General features: G+C 47.7%; 19 non-coding genes across 19 annotated transcripts; 12 read left to right on the top strand and 7 right to left on the bottom strand.

Moving 5' to 3' along the window:
* Window positions 1-120: 120 nt before the first annotated feature.
* Window positions 121-312, top strand: LOC138035084 (U2 spliceosomal RNA). The gene has a single exon (XR_011129420.1). It is a non-coding gene; the product is annotated as a U2 spliceosomal RNA (small nuclear RNA).
* A 195-nt stretch (window positions 313-507) lies between these two features.
* LOC138035067 (U1 spliceosomal RNA) lies at window positions 508-671 on the top strand. The gene has a single exon (XR_011129404.1). It is a non-coding gene; the product is annotated as a U1 spliceosomal RNA (small nuclear RNA).
* Window positions 672-1,647: 976 nt separating this feature from the next.
* LOC138035074 (5S ribosomal RNA) lies at window positions 1,648-1,766 on the bottom strand. Its single transcript, XR_011129411.1, has one exon. It is a non-coding gene; the product is annotated as a 5S ribosomal RNA (ribosomal RNA).
* A 4,710-nt stretch (window positions 1,767-6,476) lies between these two features.
* Window positions 6,477-6,644, top strand: LOC138035077 (U1 spliceosomal RNA). Its single transcript, XR_011129414.1, has one exon. It is a non-coding gene; the product is annotated as a U1 spliceosomal RNA (small nuclear RNA).
* A 978-nt stretch (window positions 6,645-7,622) lies between these two features.
* LOC138035055 (5S ribosomal RNA) lies at window positions 7,623-7,742 on the bottom strand. Its single transcript, XR_011129393.1, has one exon. It is a non-coding gene; the product is annotated as a 5S ribosomal RNA (ribosomal RNA).
* Window positions 7,743-8,009: 267 nt separating this feature from the next.
* On the top strand, window positions 8,010-8,202 carry LOC138035090 (U2 spliceosomal RNA). Its single transcript, XR_011129426.1, has one exon. It is a non-coding gene; the product is annotated as a U2 spliceosomal RNA (small nuclear RNA).
* A 194-nt stretch (window positions 8,203-8,396) lies between these two features.
* Window positions 8,397-8,558, top strand: LOC138035076 (U1 spliceosomal RNA). Its single transcript, XR_011129413.1, has one exon. It is a non-coding gene; the product is annotated as a U1 spliceosomal RNA (small nuclear RNA).
* A 976-nt stretch (window positions 8,559-9,534) lies between these two features.
* LOC138035062 (5S ribosomal RNA) lies at window positions 9,535-9,653 on the bottom strand. Its single transcript, XR_011129400.1, has one exon. It is a non-coding gene; the product is annotated as a 5S ribosomal RNA (ribosomal RNA).
* Window positions 9,654-14,730: 5,077 nt separating this feature from the next.
* On the top strand, window positions 14,731-14,894 carry LOC138035071 (U1 spliceosomal RNA). The gene has a single exon (XR_011129408.1). It is a non-coding gene; the product is annotated as a U1 spliceosomal RNA (small nuclear RNA).
* Window positions 14,895-15,874: 980 nt separating this feature from the next.
* Window positions 15,875-15,993, bottom strand: LOC138035052 (5S ribosomal RNA). Its single transcript, XR_011129390.1, has one exon. It is a non-coding gene; the product is annotated as a 5S ribosomal RNA (ribosomal RNA).
* A 266-nt stretch (window positions 15,994-16,259) lies between these two features.
* Window positions 16,260-16,450, top strand: LOC138035080 (U2 spliceosomal RNA). Its single transcript, XR_011129417.1, has one exon. It is a non-coding gene; the product is annotated as a U2 spliceosomal RNA (small nuclear RNA).
* Window positions 16,451-16,644: 194 nt separating this feature from the next.
* LOC138035063 (U1 spliceosomal RNA) lies at window positions 16,645-16,808 on the top strand. Its single transcript, XR_011129401.1, has one exon. It is a non-coding gene; the product is annotated as a U1 spliceosomal RNA (small nuclear RNA).
* Window positions 16,809-17,791: 983 nt separating this feature from the next.
* On the bottom strand, window positions 17,792-17,912 carry LOC138035060 (5S ribosomal RNA). Its single transcript, XR_011129398.1, has one exon. It is a non-coding gene; the product is annotated as a 5S ribosomal RNA (ribosomal RNA).
* Window positions 17,913-18,181: 269 nt separating this feature from the next.
* On the top strand, window positions 18,182-18,372 carry LOC138035082 (U2 spliceosomal RNA). The gene has a single exon (XR_011129418.1). It is a non-coding gene; the product is annotated as a U2 spliceosomal RNA (small nuclear RNA).
* Window positions 18,373-18,566: 194 nt separating this feature from the next.
* Window positions 18,567-18,731, top strand: LOC138035073 (U1 spliceosomal RNA). The gene has a single exon (XR_011129410.1). It is a non-coding gene; the product is annotated as a U1 spliceosomal RNA (small nuclear RNA).
* A 981-nt stretch (window positions 18,732-19,712) lies between these two features.
* LOC138035058 (5S ribosomal RNA) lies at window positions 19,713-19,832 on the bottom strand. The gene has a single exon (XR_011129396.1). It is a non-coding gene; the product is annotated as a 5S ribosomal RNA (ribosomal RNA).
* Window positions 19,833-20,099: 267 nt separating this feature from the next.
* LOC138035088 (U2 spliceosomal RNA) lies at window positions 20,100-20,295 on the top strand. Its single transcript, XR_011129424.1, has one exon. It is a non-coding gene; the product is annotated as a U2 spliceosomal RNA (small nuclear RNA).
* Window positions 20,296-20,489: 194 nt separating this feature from the next.
* LOC138035066 (U1 spliceosomal RNA) lies at window positions 20,490-20,653 on the top strand. Its single transcript, XR_011129403.1, has one exon. It is a non-coding gene; the product is annotated as a U1 spliceosomal RNA (small nuclear RNA).
* A 974-nt stretch (window positions 20,654-21,627) lies between these two features.
* LOC138035057 (5S ribosomal RNA) lies at window positions 21,628-21,749 on the bottom strand. Its single transcript, XR_011129395.1, has one exon. It is a non-coding gene; the product is annotated as a 5S ribosomal RNA (ribosomal RNA).
* Between the last annotated feature and the right edge of the window lie 228 nt (window positions 21,750-21,977).

Genomic DNA, 21,977 nt, shown 5'->3' with positions numbered 1-21,977 from the left:
GTGCGCCTCGCTTTCAGGTTGGCTTTGGGCATTCCTTCCTTGGCACGGATTGTAACGGACCACCATATCTCGTGGCCATGAGACTGGGAGCACCTTGTCCGCCGTGAGCCATTTACGGGCATCGCTTCTCGGCCTTTTGGCTAAGATCAAGTGTAGTAATCTGTTCTTATCAGCTTAATATCTGATAGCTGCTCATCGAGCAGCTCATATATTAAACTGATTTTTGGAACTGGGCCGTGGAAAAGAGGCTTGCCTCGTCCCGGCCACGGGTTGCCTCGGTATAGCACTACCTCCGAGCGTGGCCCACTTCCCTCTGGGGAAGAAATAATCAAGTGAAAGCAGAAAAAAGTGACCAAGCAACCAACCTTCACATTCTCTTCTCTTTTCTAGGTAGCATAGCAGCGAGTGGACAGCACGACACGACAGGACGAGGAGCACGTGACCTCCATTACCACATGGTATGCGCAGACAAGTTGCGTTTTGCGGTCCCGGAGAGGCTGAAAAGGCATACTTACCTGACGCGGGAGGCACTGTGATCAGGGAGGCAGTCCTCTCAAGGTGAGGCTCTTTCATTGCACTTCGATTGGGTTGACCCTTGCGATTACCCCAAATGTGGGTAACTCGAGCGTATAATTTCTGGTAGTGGGGACCTGCGTTCGCGCTAGTCCCCGCACCAAACCCCGGTGGCAAAGTTGGCTAATGGGAAGGTTTGTTGGTAACGTTTCAGGCAGGGCAGGGAAGGAGATGCGGTGGCGGTGTAAGGACTAAGGAAGGTGAGTTGTATTTGTGAAGTCCACTGCTGAAATTGTAGGTGAATGTTCCGTACTTGGTGCACTGAAAAACTGTGATTTCATTTCTCTCATTCTTGGCCGTACAGAGAGGGAGACGACGTGTTTATTTCAGCCGCATCGATTTCCATCGATAGACGAGTGAGACAAGAAAATGCCAGCGGGTCGAGCTCTTATCCTCGTGCATCGTTTCGAAAACGTAAGTGGATGTGTGTTTGTACTGCTCCATCGCGATAGATTTCTTTTGCGTTGTGTTATGTTGCGTTCTGGAGAGCCCGTTTTGCATTGAGTAACTGAGGACCCGCCAGATCAGTTGGCGTTACATTTCTGTGGCCAACACTTTGTGGTTTCTCTATGTTATCAGTTAATTGGATTGTTATCATAAAAAGTAAATCTTTCATGGTCAGGATAGTGTCTTATCGGCCCTTTGAATACGTACTGTCCGTGTTGAGCAGGGAACAGTAAGACTTTGAAGTGCGCTACGTCACGTAAGTCACGTTTTCGCAAGATCAATGTTGTAGTGTTGTAGCCTTCGTTGTATACATATCATCCGGGCTAGGTTAACTTCCATCTAATGCATAACAGTGCATGCATTTTTTACTTGTCGTATCCTGTTCTTTGCTCACACGAAAAGATACGTTTCATGTCATAAACGTTGGATTGATAAGATCTCGCGCGCACGCGCTCCCTTGGGAATACAAGTTCCACTTTCTCGTGTGAACTATTTTGTTTTTGTCGTATGTCTCATCTTTGACATATCGTTGGCATGTTGTGTTCAAAAAACCTGGTTTGGAATGTTCTTTCATTGAAAGAAACTGAGATTTTTTGAGATAATCAAGTGTACAGAAGGAAAAAGGGAAGCCTACAACACGGGGTATTCCCAGGCGGTCTCCCATCCAAGTACTAACCCCGCCCGACAGGGCTTAACTTCGGTGATCGGACGAGAACCGGTGTTTTCCCTGTGGTATGGTCGTAGACAAGTAATTTGCCGTGAAAATTAACTTTGTTATAAGGGAAAATGAAAACGAGGTCAGAGCAAGCACAATGTGCATTTGTCCTCTTGCCGTCAACGCAAGTGCCATGCAATGCTGGTGCTGCTGCCCACTGTACAAGAGCGATCGTTGTGTGCGCCTCGCTTTCAGGTTGGCTTTGGGCATTCCTTCCTTGGCACGGATTGTAATCGGACCACCATATCTCGTGGCCATGAGACTGGGAGCACCTTGTCCGCCGTGAGCATTTACGGGCATCGTGCCAAAAGTACTGAGATTCTGTTAAAAAATTACAAAATGTTAAAAACCACCAAGTGGTGGCACTTTATGTAAAGTGGCTGAGAATACAGGTGTGCGTCGTAAGGGGTACTGTTTGCTAGTGGTGGTACCGACAGTCTTGTTTCTTCGGGTGTTTCCTCCATCCTCCCAATCTGTTGAACCTTTGGAGGTGGAAATGGTTGAGGTATCCACTCCTCGTAAACGCGGTTGTGATTCCGTTGAGAACCTCCTCTGATAGCTCTTCTGTTACTCCTTCCCGGAAGGCTCTTACAAAGGTGGCTAAGAAGAGCGGAGCTGCGCCCTCTTCTACTAAATCGAAGACTCGTGCTTCAGCTGATACTGTCAAGTCTGCGAAGCACGAAGGTTTGCCTGATGTGTCGTTTTCCCTCCCCCAACGCAAAGCACGTACATAGTTACTCTTTTACTGTACTCCATTATGGCTCTGTCAGTTGTCTCAATTAACGTCAACGGTCTGCGAGACCAGTCTAAGCGAGCTGGGTTTGTACAGTGGCTTCATTCCTTGCCTGTTGTTTCCTGATGTAGTGTGCCTCCAAGAGGCCCACTGCATCTCCCTCAGTGAGTGTCAGTCCTGGTTTCCAGTCATCTGGTCTTTCCGTTGTGGTGTCTCCGGCTCTAATAAGTCCTTGTGGTTGTATGTTTTTGTTTTCGTCCAGTGTTGTCCCTTGTTAAATCTCTTCCTCTGATAGTTGTGGTCGGTTTTTGTTATGTGAGTTTTCTTTGCGTGGCGCTGTGTTCAGGGTTGCTTGCATTTATGCTCCCAATCGTAACCCTGATCGTGATGCCTTCCTGGACGGGGTCTCTTCCCGATTAGACCCTTCAGTTCCCACCCTCCTCGCCGGCGATTTTAATACCGTCTTTGATCGCGCTGCTGACCGTGTGGGCTCCGTGGTCGGTGATACCTCGCGTGAGAGTGTTGTTGCCCTTGGTCGTCTTTTTGACGATGTCTGTTGTATTGATATTTGGAGATACCTCCATCCGTCTTCCTCCGCCTTTACCTGGACTAAGGCGGATGGCTCTATCTCCTCCCGTATAGATCTAATTGGGTGCCCTTATGTCTGGGTTGCGTCTCTGTCTCTGTTTGTGAAATTCTTCCGTGTCCGTTTTCAGACCATTGTGCTGTGTCCTGCTCTCTTACTGTTCCTGACGTTATTCCTCCTGGTCCGGGGCTTTGGAAGCTTAATACCTCAGTCCTGGAGGAGGAGGAGTACTGGTCTGTCGCCTTATTTCTGACTTTTGGGCCGATTGGAAGGACTGTAAGCTCTGTTTTTCCTCTCTTTCCAAGTGGTGGGATTCCGGTAAAGCAAAGATCGAAGGGCATTACGGTATCTTACTGTGTGCGCCGGTCGCAGAAAGAATCTTGGTCACGCGATTTGTTGGCTAGTTGGCGGCACACCTCAAGGCACGGCTTGATGCTGGTTGCCTGTCTGTTTTAGGTGTTTATCGATCCACCCTTGAACAGCTTTCCGCCTATGACATCAGGGCTGCTCAAGGTGCCCAAGTACGGTCACGTGTGTCCGATGGGTTGAGGAGGGCGAAGTCTCATCGGCGTACTTTTTTCGTTTAGAGAAGAAACGGTCTGCTGACCGGTGGGTTTCTGCGCTTCGGAACCCTGATGGGTCCATTGTTTCAACACCTTCTGATCTGTGTTCTTCGTTCGCCACTTTCTACTCCTCTCTTTTTTTACTGCCTGTCCTACGGATTCCGCCGCTCAAGATATTCTTCTCAGTAATGTGTCCCTCGTCCTTTCATCTGCCCAAGCTGATCTTTGTGAGGGCTTTCTGACTCTTGAGGAGTGTCATCGTGCCCTTGTTGGCATGGCTCGTCGTAAAGCCCCGGGGTCCGATGGCCTCTCCCATGGAGTTTTAACTTGAAATTCTGGGACGTCCTTGGGTCTGATTTAGTGGAGGTCTTGAATTCGTGTTATCTGTCTGGTTCTATGTCTTTGTCTCAACGGCGGGGTCTCATATCCTTAATCTTTAAGAAGGGAGATCGGTTGGACGCTCGTAACTGGCGCCCCATCTCCCTTCTCAACGTCGACTATAAGCTTGCTTCTCGTGTTTATTGCTGGGCGCCTTCTCAAAGTTATCCATCTGGTTTGTTAGTGAGGATCAGACCTGCGGTGTTCCTGGCAGGTTTATTGGCGAGAATGTTGCTCTTTTGCGTGATGTGGTTGCCTTTGCCACGGAATCTGACATCCCGTTGCCGTTCTCTCCTTAGACCAGGAAAAGGCCTTTGATAGAGTGGATTGGTCATTTATGTGTGCTACTTTGTCGAGGATGGGTTTTGGCCCATCTTTTGTCCGTTGGGTTGTTCTGTTCTATTCTGCTGTCCAAAGCTCTGTAGTTGTTAATGGTTATCTGTCTCGGTTTTTTCCTTTGTCTCGTGGCGTGCGTCAGGGCTGTCCTTTGTCTCCATTATTGTATGTTCTAGTTTCTGAAGTGCTTGCTGTTAACATTCGTGCCAATCCACGTATCATTGGTCTTTCTGTCCCCGGGCCCCCGCGGGCCCTGTCTCCGATCTCGCAGTACGCCGATGACACCTCTCTCATTGTCACGTCTGATATTGCCATTGCTGCTATTTTTGAAGTTTATGCTCTTTTTGAAAGGGGTTCTGGTGCTAAGCTTAATCAGGGATCCAAATCCAAGGGATTGTGGCTCGGTTCGTGGTCTGGCAGGACTGACCCCCCTGTCACCCTGGACTGGGACCTCGGCCAAGATCAAAGTGCTGGGCGTCTTTATTGGGCCTGGGAATTTGGAGGAAGTGAACTGGCGTCCTAGGATTGATGCCGTGGAGAATGTGCTGGCTTCTTGGAGGCAACGCTCCCTGTCCTACGGCGGGAGAGCTCTCGTCATCAACGCCTTGGCCCTTTCTAGGGTTTTGGTACATTGCCTCCCTAATTCATGTCCCCCCTTGGGTTTCTTCCGAGCTTTGTAAATTGGTTTTTGGGTTTTTTTGGAAGGGCAAACGCGATCTGGTTTCTCGTGCTGTTGTTGTTCAGCCTACATCTGCTGGTGGGTTTTTCTGTCATTGATCTTCGTCTTAAGGTTTCTGCGCTTCTTGTCCAGTGGGTTCGGCGTTTCACTGTTTTCTCCGCGTAGTTGGGTCCATTTCTTTTCCTTTTGGTGTGATTCTCGTTTTGGTGTCCCTGCTCTTGATGTTGTTCTGTCCCGTCCTGAGGCCTTTTCCTCCAAGTCCCTCCCCCCGTTTTACTCTGCTCTTCTGTCTGCTTGGCGTTTGGTTGGTGGTTCCTTTTCCCGTCGGCGTCGTTCCTCCCTTGTCATTGCGTCTTTGTCCCCTCATCATGTTTGCTGCTGTTTCCTCTATCTCTGCAAATTCTGTTTATTTGTTTTTGCTGTCTGAGGATCGTCCGACTCCCCATTGTGTTGACAAGTTTTTTCCTTTGTATGGCTATACTCTCTACTGGCCTTCGACCTGGTCCCAATTGTTCTTCTTCAATCTTGACCGCCCAGTGATCGATCTCAACTGAAAGGTCGCCATGGCGTGTTGTACACTGCCGATCGCCTTGTCGGTTTTTGGGTACTCGGTCGACCCTTCTTGCTTTTTGCCGTCTTGCCTCTGAATGTCCTTCTCACTTGTTTTTCTCCTGCCCTCTTGCTCATAGTGTTCTTTCATGGTTACAGTCTCTATTGTTTGGTTTTTTCGTCTTCGTCCCCTTCTTTGGTTTGCCGTCACGTGCTGTTTGGTTTTTGACCCGGCTGAGATCCGTCGAGTTCCTCGTGTTTTCGTGTACATCCTAGGTTGTCTGTAAGTATTTTATCTGGCTCGCTCGGAATGACTTTCGTTTCCGTAATGTGCCGCCCGGTGCTCTCGATGTCATCGCAAAGGTCCGCTCTCGTGTCAAGTTCAATCTACCTCTCCTTTTTAAGCGTTTCAAGTCCCCCCGTCGTCTACGTTATTTTCATCGTCAGTGGGGTGCGTCTGGCATTATCGGCTCTGTTTGCAATGGTCGTTTTTCTCTGTCCCAGTTCTAGTCCCATTGTCGCCCCAAGCTGTTGCTGTCTCGCGGCGTACCTACTCCTGTTAGGATGAGTCTTTCTGACTGGCGTCCTTGTCAGGTCTGCCATTCGCCGCTGCACAGTTCGGTTGTTTTTGTTTTGTCCTGTAGTCCTTCGTCCTGTTGGTTTGCTTGTTTGTTTGTTTGATGTGGAAATGCCATTCTCGAGTGTAAGTCGGACGAGGCGTCTCGTGAATGCTTTTCTTCGTTAGTTTTGTTTTTTTTTTTTGTTTGTAGGGGCGGGGTTCGATTCCCCGGTGACGTTTGACGTGCTGGTGCACCCCCGTTTGAGGCGAACCATTGTTGTTGATGGATGAGTCTGAATGTCTGGCAGCCATTGCACTCACCCTACCGGGGGGCTGCCATTCGCCTTAAACATAAAAAAAACTTACCTGACGCGGGAGGCACTTGGTGATCAGGGAGGCAGTCCTCTCAAGGTGAGGCTCTTTCATTGCACTTCGATTGGGGTTGACCCTTGCGATTACCCCAAATGTGGGTAACTCGAGCGTATAATTTCTGGTAGTGGGGACCTGCGTTCGCGCTTAGTCCCGCACCAAACCCCGGTGGCAAAGTTGGCTAATGGGAAGTTTGTTGGTAACGTTTCAGGCAGGGCAGGGAAGGAGATGCGGTGGCGGTGTAAGGACTAAGGAAGGTGAGTTGTATTTGTGAAGTCCACTGCTGAAATTGTAGGTGAATGTCCGTACTTGGTGCACTGAAAAACTGTGATTTCATTTCTCTCATTCTTGGCCGTACAGAGAGGGAGACGACGTGTTTATTTCAGCCGCATCGATTTCCATCGATAGACGAGTGAGACAAGAAAATGCCAGCGGGTCGAGCTCTTATCCTCGTGCATCGTTTCGAAAACGTAAGTGGATGTGTGTTTGTACTGCTCCATCGCGATAGATTTCTTTTGCGTTGTGTTATGTTGCGTTCTGGAGAGCCCCGTTTGCATTGAGTAACTGAGGACCCGCCAGATCAGTTGGCGTTACATTTCTGTGCCAACACTTTGTGGTTTCTCTATGTTATCAGTTAATTGGATTGTTATCATAAAAAGTAAATCTTTCATGGTTCAGGATAGTGTCTTTATCGGCCCTTTGAATACGTACTGTCCGTGTTGAGCAGGGAACAGTAAGACTTTGAAGTGCGCTACGTCACGTAAGTCACGTTTTCGCAAGATCAATGTTGTAGTGTTGTAGCCTTCGTTGTATACATATCATCCGGGCTAGGTTAACTTCCATCTAATGCATAACAGTGCATGCATTTTTTACTTGTCGTATCCTGTTCTTTGCTCACACGAAAAGATACGTTTCATGTCATAAACGTTGGATTGATAAGATCTCGCGCGCACGCGCTCCCTTGGGAATACAAGTTCCACTTTCTCGTGTGAACTATTTTGTTTTTGTCGTATGTCTCATCTTTGACATATCGTTGGCATGTTGTGTTCAAAAAACCTGGTTTGGAATGTGTCTTTCTTTCATTGAAAGAAACTGAGATTTTTTGAGATAATCAAGTGTACAGAAGAAAAAGGGAAGCCTACAACACGGGGTATTCCCAGGCGGTCTCCCATCCAAGTACTAAACCCCGCCCGACAGGGCTTAACTTCGGTGATCGGACGAGAACCGGTGTTTTCCCTGTGGTATGGTCGTAGACAAGTAATTTGCCGTGAAAATTAAACTTTGTTATAAGGGAAAATGAAAACGAGGTCAGAGCAAGCACAATGTGCATTTGTCCTCTTGCCGTCACGCAAGTGCCATGCAATGCTGGTGCTGCTGCCCACTGTACAAGAGCGATCGTTGTGTGCGCCTCGCTTTCAGGTTGGCTTTGGGCATTCCTTCCTTGGCACGGATTGTAACGGACCACCATATCTCGTGGCCATGAGACTGGGAGCACCTTGTCCGCCGTGAGCCATTTACGGGCATCGCTTCTCGGCCTTTTGGCTAAGATCAAGTGTAGTAATCTGTTCTTATCAGCTTAATATCTGATACGGCTGCTCATCGAGCAGCTCATATTTAAACTGATTTTTGGAACTGGGCCGTGGAAAAGAGGCTTGCCTCGTCCCGGCCACGGGTTGCCTCGGTATAGCACTACCTCCGAGCGTGGCCCACTTCCCTCTGGGGAAGAAATAATCAAGTGAAAGCAGAAAAAGTGACCAAGCAACCAACCTTCACATTCTCTTCTCTTTTCTAGGTAGCATAGCAGCGAGTGGACAGCACGACACGACAGGACGAGGAGCACGTGACCTCCATTACCACATGGTATGCGCAGACAAGTTGCGTTTTGCGGTCCCGGAGAGGCTGAAAAGGCATACTTACCTGACGCGGGAGGCACTGTGATCAGGGAGGCAGTCCTCTCAAGGTGAGGCTCTTTCATTGCACTTCGATTGGGTTGACCCTTGCGATTACCCCAAATGTGGGTAACTCGAGCGTATAATTTCTGGTAGTGGGACCTGCGTTCGCGCTAGTCTTCTCACCAACCTCCGGTGGCAAAGTTGGCTAATGGGAAGGTTTGTTGGTAACGTTTCAGGCAGGGCAGGGAAGGAGATGCGGTGGCGGTGTAAGGACTAAGGAAGGTGAGTTGTATTTGTGAAGTCCACTGCTGAAATTGTAGGTGAATGTTCCGTACTTGGTGCACTGAAAAACTGTGATTTCATTTCTCTCATTCTTGGCCGTACAGAGAGGGAGACGACGTGTTTATTTCAGCCGCATCGATTTCCATCGATAGACGAGTGAGACAAGAAAATGCCAGCGGGTCGAGCTCTTATCCTCGTGCATCGTTTCGAAAACGTAAGTGGATGTGTGTTTGTACTGCTCCATCGCGATAGATTTATTTTGCGTTGTGTTATGTTGCGTTCTGGAGAGCCCGTTTTGCATTGAGTAACTGAGGACCCGCCAGATCAGTTGGCGTTACATTTCTGTGGCCAACACTTTGTGGTTTCTCTATGTTATCAGTTAATTGGATTGTTATCATAAAAAGTAAATCTTTCATGGTCAGGATAGTGTCTTATCGGCCCTTTGAATACGTACTGTCCGTGTTGAGCAGGGAACAGTAAGACTTTGAAGTGCGCTACGTCACGTAAGTCACGTTTTCGCAAGATCAATGTTGTAGTGTTGTAGCCTTCGTTGTATACATATCATCCGGGCTAGGTTAACTTCCATCTAATGCATAACAGTGCATGCATTTTTTACTTGTCGTATCCTGTTCTTTGCTCACACGAAAAGATACGTTTCATGTCATAAACGTTGGATTGATAAGGTCTCGCGCGCACGCGCTCCCTTGGGAATACAAGTTCCACTTTCTCGTGTGAACTATTTTGTTTTTGTCGTATGTCTCATCTTTGACATATCGTTGGCATGTTGTGTTCAAAAACCTGGTTTGGAATGTTCTTTCATTGAAAGAAACTGAGATTTTTTGAGATAATCAAGTGTACAGAAGGAAAAAGGGAAGCCTACAACACGGGGTATTCCCAGGCGGTCTCCCATCCAAGTACTAACCCCGCCCGACAGGGCTTAACTTCGGTGATCGGACGAGAACCGGTGTTTTCCCTGTGGTATGGTCGTAGACAAGTAATTTGCCGTGAAAATTAACTTTGTTATAAGGGAAAATGAAAACGAGGTCAGAGCAAGCACAATGTGCATTTGTCCTCTTGCCGTCAACGCAAGTGCCATGCAATGCTGGTGCTGCTGCCCACTGTACAAGAGCGATCGTTGTGTGCGCCTCGCTTTCAGGTTGGCTTTGGGCATTCCTTCCTTGGCACGGATTGTAATCGGACCACCATATCTCGTGGCCATGAGACTGGGAGCACCTTGTCCGCCGTGAGCATTTACGGGCATCGTGATAATGATGTTAATAATGAAAATGATAATGATAATGATGTTGTGTCTGTTCCTTCCTCCCTGTGTGGCTCCGGCCTCGGGGGTGGGTGTTGTTTCTGGGGGGGTGGGCTCTGCGTCCTCGTCGCAGTGCTCTGGCTCTGCTGGGGGTCCGCAGTCTATGTGTGTAGATGAACGTGACAATGAGCTCAATGAATTGGTGAGCCAGCCGTTGCTGGACAGTGGGTCGGGGGGGGCTGAGGAGAGGGTTCTGGATCCCTCTCCCAGCGGTAGTGTTTTGGGGGCTTCCACCGGTCAGGCCGGGGAGTCTCAGGAGGAGGGGCAGGAGTCCTCCCCTACCTTTTCTCCCCTTTCGGGGTCTGTGTTTACCGTCATCGGGTGTGCCTGAGGTTGGGGTTGATTCGGGGGATGATGCTCTGGCCTCGGTTGTGGATTCTGGACCTTTGCGGTCGAAAATACCGGTCAAAGTTGGGCGCGGGTGGTTTGGGGGGGGTTGAATCCCCCACTTGTATCAAGGGAAGAGACTGCATCTATGGTGCAAAAACTGAAGGCATCTCTCCCATCATCAAAGGACGATCTCGTTGCTTCGGCTTTTTGTTGTTCCTCTTCCTCCCTCGGGTCAGTTCTCGTAGTTCTGGCTCGGGGATGGCCCTCCGTCCGTCCTCTCGTTCCCGGTCTCGTTCCGGTGACGAGAGGACCCCTCCTAGTCCTCTTAGCCCGGATCCTCATAGGTCTCGTCGTCGTCCTTCTTCGCCTAGCCCTGCTAGGCGCCGTTATTTTGCCATTGTCTCGCCACCTTTTTGTTTTTTGCCATGGGTTTTGTCACTACTTTTATTACTTTATTATGGCTCTTACTGTTATTTCTGTTAACGTTAAATGGGTTGAGAGATGGTGACAAGCGTCTTGGTTTCTCCAGTGGTTGTCCCATCTCTCTCCTTCGGTAGTTTGTCTACAGGAGACCCACGCCGTCTCTAATGATGATCTTCTTCTTGGTTTTCTCGGTTTTGGTTACTTTGTGTGCTGGTTCTTTTGGTACCAATCATTCTCGTGGTGTGGTTGTTTTGTATCGTTCGTTTTGGAGTGTAAGTCTGTGGTTTGTGAGTTTGATGGTCGTTTTGTTTTGGTTGAGTTTTTCTCTTCGTGGTTCTTTTTTTCGGGTTGCTTCTATTTATGCTCCCAATCGTAATCCTGACCGTGATGCTTTTTTTTGGTTCGTTGTGTTGACTCTATTGATCCTGCTGTTCCCACTCTTTTGTGCGGCGATTTCAACACGGTCCTGGATCGTGTTCGGGATCGCCGTGGGGGTCTTGTCCTTTTGATGTCTCTCGTGAAAGTTCTGCTCTGTTGTCGGCTATTTTTTGGATTGTTGTGTGGTGGATATTTGGCGTGAAAGGCAACCAAAAATGATTCTGCTTTCACCTGGTTCCGGCCCGATGGGGCCCTTGCTTCGCGCATTGACCTCATCGGTTGCCCGTATGCTTGGGTGCCTTATGTGTCTTCTGTAGACATTCTGCCGTGTCCCTTTTCTGATCATTGCGCTATTTCTTTCTCATGGGCTCTCCCCAGCTCCGTTCCTCCGGGTCCGGGGTTGTGGAAGCTCAATCTTTCTGTTCTGGATGAGGCCGAGTATATCGACCTCATCTCAACTTTCTGGTCTTATTGGCAGTCTCGTCAGTCTTCTTCTTTTTCTTTCCCTCACTAGGTGGTGGGACAGTGGCAAAATCCCATATTAAACGTATTAGTATTAATTATTGTAAAGGTCGTGGTAAAAGTAAAGTAGTGGAACGTAATATTTTGTCTAGTCTTGCTGCCCATTTAAAAGTTCATATTGATTCTGGTCGTCTTTCTTTTCTTCCTGCGTATCTTTCTACTCTGTCTCGTCTCCGTGCTTTGGATGTTGAAGTTGCTCGTGGTGCTCAAGTTCGTGCCCGGTCGAGGTGGGTGGAGGAGGGTGAGTCCTCCTCTGCTTACTTCTTCCGGCTCGAAAAGAAAAAACGGCACTGACCGTAATATCTCGGCGCTGAGAGCTAGTGATGGTACTTTGGTTACGGACAAGGATGGGTTGTGTGATGTTTTTCGTTCGTTTCTTTCTATTCGGATCTTTTCTCTGCTGCTCCTTGTGACTCCAATGCTCGTGCTGAGCTTCTTTCTAACATTTCTTCAGTTCTTCCGTATAATGATAGTGAGGTGTGCGAAGGTCTTCTCAGCCAGGAGGAGTGTTTTGCAGCTCTTCAGGGCATGGCCCGTGGTAAAGCTCCTGGTTGTGATGGCCTTCCCATGGAATTCTATTTAAAATTTTGGCATGTTTTGGGTTTTGGATTTGGTTTGTGTATTGAATTCTGCTTTTGGTTTTGGGCTGTTTGTCTCACTCTCAGCGCCGAGGTTCATTATTTTTATCGTTTAAGAAAGGGGATCGTCTTGACCCTAAAAAACTGGCGTCCAATCTCCCTGTTGAATGTCGATTATAAAATTGCTTCTCGTTCTATTGCTGCTCGTCTTCTTAAAGTTATTCATTTGGTTGTTGATAAAGATCAGTCTTGTGGTGTTCCTGGCCGTTTTATTGGTGAAAATGTTGCTTTTCTTCGTGATGTTGTTGATTTTTGCTCTTCTTCTGGTGTTCCTGGGCTGCTCTTCTTTCTCTTGACCAAGAAAAGGCATTCGACAGGGTTGATTGGACGTTCCTTCGTTCTACTCTATATGCCATGGGTTTTTGGGCAGTCTTTTGTTGGGTGGGTTAATTTATTTTACAATAATGTGAGTAGTTGTGTAAATGTTAATGGTTATATTTCTAATTCTTTTAGTTTATCTCGTGGGGGTGAGGCAGGGGTGTCCCCTGTCTCCCCTCCTTTACGTTTTGGTTGCCGAGGTACTTGCATGTATATTCGTTCTAGTGGTTTTAATTTCTGGTTTGTCTCTTCCTGGTTCTTCGTCTTCTCTGCCTGTTATTTCTGCGTACGCTGATGACACTACGTTGGTTGTTTCTTCTGTTCCTGGTATTTTGGCTGTTTTTGATGTCTATTCTTTGTATGAGAGGGGGTCTGGGGCTAAATTAAAATTTTGGAAAATGCGAAGGTTTGTGGTTGGGTGGTTGGAATGGGCGCACTGACTCACCGGTGAACATTACTTGGTCATCGGTGAAGGTGAAGGTGTTGGGGGTTTTTCTGGGTCCGGGTAACTTGGAGGAGGACAATTGGAGGCCGCGTATCACCGCGGTTGAAAATGCTTTGAACTCTTGGCGTCAGCGTTCGTTATCCTATAAGGGCAAGGCACTTGTTATCAATGCCTTGGCCCTTTCCCCGTGTGTGTGGTACGTGGCCTCTTTAATCCATGTTCCCCGGTGGGTCAGTGTCGAATTGAATACGTTAATTTTTAAATTTTTTTGGAGCGGTAAGCGAGACTTGGTCGCTCGTCGTGTTGTGGGTTCAGCCTTCTTGTTTGGGTGGTTTCTCTGTTGTGGATTTTTCAGTGTAAGTAAGGTTATGGCTCTTCATGTTCAGTGGGTTCGTCGTTTTGTTTCTTCTCCGTCTTCTTGGGTCACTTTCATGGTTTTTGGTTTTCTTCTCGGCTTGCCGCTCCTCCGCATCTCGTTTTTTTCTGCTCCGCTTTGTTTTTTCGCCGGATTCTCTGCCTCCGTTTTATCGTTCTCTGTTGACTGCTTGGCGGGCGTGTAAAGGATCCCTTACAGCGTCTTCTTTGGGTATTGGTTTCGGGTATTGATTTTTGTCCTGTTTCTACTATGACCACGAAATCTGCTTATTTGTTTCTTTTGTCCGAGAATGCTGTCTCTCCTCATTGTGAGGAGAAGTTCTTTCCTTTGTTTGGTTCTCTTTATTGGTCTTCTACTTGGCGTCAGCTTTTCTTTTTTTTTTGATTTGGATCGGCCAGTTATTGATTTGTCTTGGAAAATTTCTCATGGGGTCCTTTACACGGCCGAAAGGCTTGCTGGTTTTGGTTATGCTCTTTCCACTGCTTGTTTTTGTTCTGCTCCTGTCGAGTCTCTTCAGCATCTGTTTTTTCACTGTCCTCTGGCGGTCAGTGTTTTGTCCTGGCTTCAGTCTCTTATGTTCTTGGCTTCTCCTCTTTGTCCTTCTCTATCTTGGTTCGTCATGCACTTTTTTGGTTCTCGGCTGATGAGTTGTCTGTGGTTCCACGGGTTTTTGTTTATATGTTGAATGTCTGCAAGTTTTTTGTATTTGGGGGGCTCGGAATGATTTTCGTTTTAGGGGTGTTCGTCCTTCGGCTGTTGATGTTATGGAGCGTGTGAAGTCTCGGGTTCGGTTTAATCTTCCCGTTTGTTTTTTCCGTCGTTTCCGGTCTGACCGCCGTCGTCGTTATTTTGTCCGTCAGTGGGGTGGTCGTGGTGTGGTGGCGTCGTTGCGTAATGATACTCTGGTTGTTCACATTTAGGTGCTGGTTTTGTGTTGCGTGTGCCTGTCCTGGCCTTTTTTTTCGGGGTGAACCAACGCCTTGGCGCTGGGTAAGTCGGTTGACGGGTGGCCCTTTTTTGTGGGTCGCTTTTCACCCTTGTGCTGGGTCGTGCTTGTTTTGGTTTTGTCCAGTTTGTTTTTGAGTCTTTTTTGTCGTTTTGTCGAATTGTCATTTAGGAGTGTAAGTCAGGCGAGGCATCTCCTAGTGCAATTCCTCGTTTGTGTGTTTGTCTTTTGTTACTTGTTGGTAGGGGCGGGGTTCGATTCCCCGGCGAAGTTGGCGTGTTGGTGCACCCCCGTTTGAGGTGAACCGTTGTGTTTGACGGATTCGTCGTTATGTCTGGCGGCCATTGCACTCACCCTACCGGGGTTAAACATAAAAAACTTACCTGACGCGGGAGGCACTGTGATCAGGGAGGCAGTCCTCTCAAGGTGAGGCTCTTTCATTGCACTTCGATTGGGTTGACCCTTGCGATTACCCCAAATGTGGGTAACTCGAGCGTATAATTTCTGGTAGTGGGGACCTGCGTTCGCGCTAGTCCCCGCACCAAACCCCGGTGGCAAAGTTGGCTAATGGGAAGGTTTTGTTGGTAACGTTTCAGGCAGGGCAGGGAAGGAGATGCGGTGGCGGTGTAAGGACTAAGGAAGGTGAGTTGTATTTGTGAAGTCCACTGCTGAAATTGTAGGTGAATGTTCCGTACTTGGTGCACTGAAAAACTGTGATTTCATTTCTCTCATTCTTGGCCGTACAGAGAGGGAGACGACGTTTTTTATTTCAGCCGCATCGATTCCATCGATAGACGAGTGAGACAAGAAAATGCCAGCGGGTCGAGCTCTTATCCTCGTGCATCGTTTTCGAAAACGTAAGTGGATGTGTGTTTGTACTGCTCCATCGCGATAGATTTCTTTTGCGTTGTGTTATGTTGCGTTCTGGAGAGCCCGTTTTGCATTGAGTAACTGAGGACCCGCCAGATCAGTTGGCGTTACATTTCTGTGGCCAACACTTTGTGGTTTCTCTATGTTATCAGTTAATTGGATTGTTATCATAAAAAGTAAATCTTTCATGGTCAGGATAGTGTCTTATCGGCCCTTTGAATACGTACTGTCCGTGTTGAGCAGGGAACAGTAAGACTTTGAAGTGCGCTACGTCACGTAAGTCACGTTTTCGCAAGATCAATGTTGTAGTGTTGTAGCCTTCGTTATATACATATCATCCGGGCTAGGTTAACTTCCATCTAATGCATAACAGTGCATGCATTTTTTACTTGTCGTATCCTGTTCTTTGCTCACACGAAAAGATACGTTTCATGTCATAAACGTTGGATTGATAAGATCTCGCGCGCACGCGCTCCCTTGGGAATACAAGTTCCACTTTCTCGTGTGAACTATTTTGTTTTTTGTCGTATGTCTCATCTTTGACATATCGTTGGCATGTTTGTGTTCAAAAAACCTGGTTTGGAATGTTCTTTCATTGAAAGAAACTGAGATTTTTTGAGATAATCAAGTGTACAGAAGGAAAAAGGGAAGCCTACAACACGGGGTATTCCCAGGCGGTCTCCCATCCAAGTACTAACCCCGCCCGACAGGGCTTAACTTCGGTGATCGGACGAGAACCGGTGTTTTCCCTGTGGTATGGTCGTAGACAAGTAATTTGCCGTGAAAAATTAACTTTGTTATAAGGAAAATGAAAACGAGGTCAGAGCAAGCACAATGTGCATTTGTCCTCTTGCCGTCAACGCAAGTGCCATGCAATGCTGGTGCTGCTGCCCACTGTACAGAGCGATCGTTGTGTGCGCCTCGCTTTCAGGTTGGCTTTGGGCATTCCTTCCTTGGCACGGATTGTAATCGGACCACCATATCTCGTGGCCATGAGACTGGGAGCACCTTGTCCGCCGTGAGCATTTACGGGCATCGCTTCTCGGCCTTTTGGCTAAGATCAAGTGTAGTATCTGTTCTTATCAGCTTAATATCTGATACGCTGCTCATCGAGCAGCTCATATATTAAACTGATTTTTGGAACGGGCCGTGGAAAAGAGGCTTGCCTCGTCCCGGCCACGGGTTGCCTCGGTATAGCACTACCTCCGAGCGTGGCCCACTTCCCTCTGGGGAAGAAATAATCAAGTGAAAGCAGAAAAAGTGACCAAGCAACCAACCTTCACATTCTCTTCTCTTTTCTAGGTAGCATAGCAGCGAGTGGACAGCACGACACGACAGGACGAGGAGCACGTGACCTCCATTACCACATGGTATGCGCAGACAAGTTGCGTTTTGCGGTCCCGGAGAGGCTGAAAAGGCATACTTACCTGACGCGGGAGGCACTGTGATCAGGGAGGCAGTCCTCTCAAGGTGAGGCTCTTTCATTGCACTTCGATTGGGTTGACCCTTGCGATTACCCCAAATGTGGGTAACTCGAGCGTATAATTTCTGGTAGTGGGGACCTGCGTTCGCGCTAGTCCCCCGCACCAAACCCCGGTGGCAAAGTTGGCTAATGGGAAGGTTTGTTGGTAACGTTTCAGGCAGGGCAGGGAAGGAGATGCGGTGGCGGTGTAAGGACTAAGGAAGGTGAGTTGTATTTGTGAAGTCCACTGCTGAAATTGTAGGTGAATGTTTTCCGTACTTGGTGCACTGAAAAACTGTGATTTCATTTCTCTCATTCTTGGCCGTACAGAGAGGAGACGACGTGTTTATTTCAGCCGCATCGATTTCCATCGATAGACGAGTGAGACAAGAAAATGCCAGCGGGTCGAGCTCTTATCCTCGTGCATCGTTTCGAAAACGTAAGTGGATGTGTGTTTGTACTGCTCCATCGCGATAGATTTCTTTTGCGTTTGTGTTATGTTGCGTTCTGGAGAGCCCGTTTTGCATTGAGTAACTGAGGACCCGCCAGATCAGTTGGCGTTACATTTCTGTGGCCAACACTTTGTGGTTTCTCTATGTTATCAGTTAATTGGATTGTTATCATATAAAAAAGTAAATCTTTCATGGTCAGGATAGTGTCTTATCGGCCCTTTGAATACGTACTGTCCGTGTTGAGCAGGGAACAGTAAGACTTTGAAGTGCGCTACGTCACGTAAGTCACGTTTTCGCAAGATCAATGTTGTAGTGTTGTAGCCTTCGTTGTATACATATATCATCCGGGCTAGGTTAACTTCCATCTAATGCATAACAGTGCATGCATTTTTTACTTGTCGTATCCTGTTCTTTGCTCACACGAAAAGATACGTTTCATGTCATAAACGTTGGATTGATAAGATCTCGCGCGCACGCGCTCCCTTGGAATACAAGTTCCACTTTCTCTCGTGAACTATTTTGTTTTTGTCGTATGTCTCATCTTTGACATATCGTTGGCATGTTGTGTTCAAAAAACCTGGTTTGGAATGTTCTTTCATTGAAAGAAACTGAGATTTTTTGAGATAATCAAGTGTACAGAAGGAAAAAGGGAAGCCTACAACACGGGGGTATTCCCAGGCGGTCTCCCATCCAAGTACTAACCCCGCCCGACAGGGCTTAACTTCGGTGATCGGACGAGAACGGTGTTTTTTCCCTGTGGTATGGTCGTAGACAAGTAATTTGCCGTGAAAATTAACTTTTGTTATAAGGGAAAATGAAAACGAGGTCAGAGCAAGCACAATGTGCATTTGTCCTCTTGCCGTCAACGCAAGTGCCATGCAATGCTGGTGCTGCTGCCCACTGTACAAGAGCGATCGTTGTGTGCGCCTCGCTTTTCAGGTTGGCTTTGGGCATTCCTTCCTTGGCACGGATTGTAATCGGACCACCATATCTCGTGGCCATGAGACTGGGAGCACCTTGTCCGCCGTGAGCATTTACGGGCATCGCTTCTCGGCCTTTTGGCTAAGATCAAGTGTAGTATCTGTTCTTATCAGCTTAATATCTGATACGCTGCTCATCGAGCAGCTCATATATTAAACTGATTTTTGGAACTGGGCCGTGGAAAAGAGGCTTGCCTCGTCCCGGCCACGGGTGCCTCGGTATAGCACTACCTCCGAGCGTGGCCCACTTCCCTCTGGGGAAGAAATAATCAAGTGAAAGCAGAAAAAGTGACCAAGCAACCAACCTTCACATTCTCTTCTCTTTTCTAGGTAGCATAGCAGCGAGTGGACAGCACGACACGACAGGACGAGGAGCACGTGACCTCCATTACCACATGGTATGCGCAGACAAGTTGCGTTTTGCGGTCCCGGAGAGGCTGAAAAGGCATACTTACCTGACGCGGGAGGCACTGTGATCAGGGAGGCAGTCCTCTCAAGGTGAGGCTCTTTCATTGCACTTCGATTGGGTTGACCCTTGCGATTACCCCAAATGTGGGGTAACTCGAGCGTATAATTTCTGGTAGTGGGGACCTGCGTTCGCGCTAGTCCCCGCACCAAACCCCGGTGGCAAAGTTGGCTAATGGGAAGGTTTGTTGGTAACGTTTCAGGCAGGGCAGGGAAGGAGATGCGGTGGCGGTGTAAGGACTAAGGAAGGTGAGTTGTATTTGTGAAGTCCACTGCTGAAATTGTAGGTGAATGTTCCGTACTTGGTGCACTGAAAAACTGTGATTTCATTTCTCTCATTCTTGGCCGTACAGAGAGGGAGACGACGTGTTTATTTCAGCCGCATCGATTTCCATCGATAGACGAGTGAGACAAGAAAATGCCAGCGGGTCGAGCTCTTATCCTCGTGCATCGTTTCGAAAACGTAAGTGGATGTGTGTTTGTACTGCTCCATCGCGATAGATTTCTTTTGCGTTGTGTTATGTTGCGTTCTGGAGAGCCCGTTTTGCATTGAGTAACTGAGGACCCGCCAGATCAGTTGGCGTTACATTTCTGTGGCCAACACTTTGTGGTTTCTCTATGTTATCAGTTAATTGGATTGTTATCATAAAAGTAAATCTTTCATGGTCAGGATAGTGTCTTATCGGCCCTTTGAATACGTACTGTCCGTGTTGAGCAGGGAACAGTAAGACTTTGAAGTGCGCTACGTCACGTAAGTCACGTTTTCGCAAGATCAATGTTGTAGTGTTGTAGCCTTCGTTGTATACATATCATCCGGGCTAGGTTAACTTCCATCTAATGCATAACAGTGCATGCATTTTTTACTTGTCGTATCCTGTTCTTTGCTCACACGAAAAGATACGTTTCATGTCATAAACGTTGGATTGATAAGATCTCGCGCGCACGCGCTCCCTTGGGAATACAAGTTCCACTTTCTCGTGTGAACTATTTTGTTTTTGTCGTATGTCGTATGTCTCATCTTTGACATATCGTTGGCATGTTGTGTTCAAAAAACCTGGTTTGGAATGTTCTTTCATTGAAAGAAACTGAGATTTTTTGAGATAATCAAGTGTACAGAAGGAAAAGGGAAGCCTACAACACGGGGTATTCCCAGGCGGTCTCCCATCCAAGTACTAACCCCGCCCGACAGGCTTAACTTCGGTGATCGGACGAGAACCGGTGTTTTCCCTGTGTGGTATGGTCGTAGACAAGTAATTTGCCGTGAAAATTAACTTTGTTATAAGGGAAAATGAAAACGAGGTCAGAGCAAGCACAATGTGCATTTGTCCTCTTGCCGTCAACGCAAGTGCCATGCAATGCTGGTGCTGCTGCCCACTGTACAAGAGCGATCGTTGTGTGCGCCTCGCTTTCAGGTTGGCTTTGGGCATTCCTTCCTTGGCACGGATTGTAATCGGACCACCATATCTCGTGGCCATGAGACTGGGAGCACCTTGTCCGCCGTGAGCATTTACGGGCATCGCTTCTCGGCCTTTTGGCTAAGATCAAGTGTGTAGTATCTGTTCTTATATCAGCTTAATATCTGATACGCTGCTCATCGAGCAGCTCATATATTAAACTGATTTTTGGAACTGGGCCGTGGAAAAGAGGCTTGCCTCGTCCCGGCCACGGGTTGCCTCGGTATAGCACTACCTCCGAGCGTGGCCCACTTCCCTCTGGGGAAGAAATAATCAAGTGAAAGCAGAAAAAGTGACCAAGCAACCAACCTTCACATTCTCTTCTCTTTTCTAGGTAGCATAGCAGCGAGTGGACAGCACGACACGACAGGACGAGGAGCACGTGACCTCCATTACCACATGGTATGCGCAGACAAGTTGCGTTTTGCGGTCCCGGAGAGGCTGAAAAGGCATACTTACCTGACGCGGGAGGCACTGTGATCAGGGAGGCAGTCCTCTCAAGGTGAGGCTCTTTCATTGCACTTCGATTGGGTTGACCCTTGCGATTACCCCAAATGTGGGTAACTCGAGCGTATAATTTCTGGTAGTGGGGACCTGCGTTCGCGCTAGTCCCCGCACCAAACCCGGTGGCAAAGTTGGCTAATGGGAAGGTTGTTGGTAACGTTTCAGGCAGGGCAGGGAAGGAGATGCGGTGGCGGTGTAAGGACTAAGGAAGGTGAGTTGTATTTGTGAAGTCCACTGCTGAAATTGTAGGTGAATGTTCCGTACTTGGTGCACTGAAAAACTGTGATTTCATTTCTCTCATTCTTGGCCGTACAGAGAGGGAGACGACGTGTTTATTTCAGCCGCATCGATTTCCATCGATAGACGAGTGAGACAAGAAAATGCCAGCGGGTCGAGCTCTTATCCTCGTGCATCGTTTCGAAAACGTAAGTGGATGTGTGTTTGTACTGCTCCATCGCGATAGATTTCTTTTGCGTTGTGTTATGTTGCGTTCTGGAGAGCCCGTTTTGCATTGAGTAACTGAGGACCCGCCAGATCAGTTGGCGTTACATTTCTGTGGCCAACACTTTGTGGTTTCTCTATGTTATCAGTCATGTGGATTGTTATCATAAAAAGTAAATCTTTCATGGTCAGGATAGTGTCTTATCGGCCCTTTGAATACGTACTGTCCGTGTTGAGCAGGGAACAGTAAGACTTTGAAGTGCGCTACGTCACGTAAGTCACGTTTTCGCAAGATCAATGTTGTAGTTTTGTAGCCTTCGTTGTAAACATATCATCCGGGCTAGGTTAACTCCATCTAAATGCATAACAGTGCATGCATTTTTTACTTGTCGTATCCTGTTCTTTGCTCACACGAAAAGATACGTTTCATGTCATAAACGTTGGATTGATAAGATCTCGCGCGCACGCGCTCCCTTGGGAATACAAGTTCCACTTTCTCGTGTGAACTATTTTGTTTTTGTCGTATGTCTCATCTTTGACATATCGTTGGCATGTTGTGTTCAAAAAACCTGGTTTGGAATGTTCTTTCATTGAAAGAAACTGAGATTTTTTGAGATAATCAAGTGTACAGAAGGAAAAAGGGAAGCCTACAACACGGGGTAATTTCCCAGGCGGTCTCCCATCCAAGTACTAACCCCGCCCGACAGGGCTTAACTTCGGTGATCGGACGAGAACCGGGTGTTTTCCCTGTGGTATGGTCGTAGACAAGTAATTTGCCGTGAAAATTAACTTTGTTATAAGGGAAAATGAAACGAGGTCAGAGCAAGCACAATGTGCATTGGTCCGCTTGCCGTCAACGCAAGTGCCATGCAATGCTGGTGCTGCTGCCCACTGTACAAGAGCGATCGTTGTGTGCGCCTCGCTTTCAGGTTGGCTTTGGGCATTCCTTCCTTGGCACGGATTGTAATCGGACCACCATATCTCGTGGCCATGA

This window comes from Montipora capricornis, unplaced genomic scaffold, assembly GCF_036669925.1.
Source record: "Montipora capricornis isolate CH-2021 unplaced genomic scaffold, ASM3666992v2 scaffold_251, whole genome shotgun sequence".
Classification (NCBI taxonomy): Eukaryota; Metazoa; Cnidaria; class Anthozoa; order Scleractinia; family Acroporidae; genus Montipora; species Montipora capricornis.
Note: the sequence above shows the minus strand (reverse complement) of the source record. Positions and strands in the feature narration are given on the sequence as shown.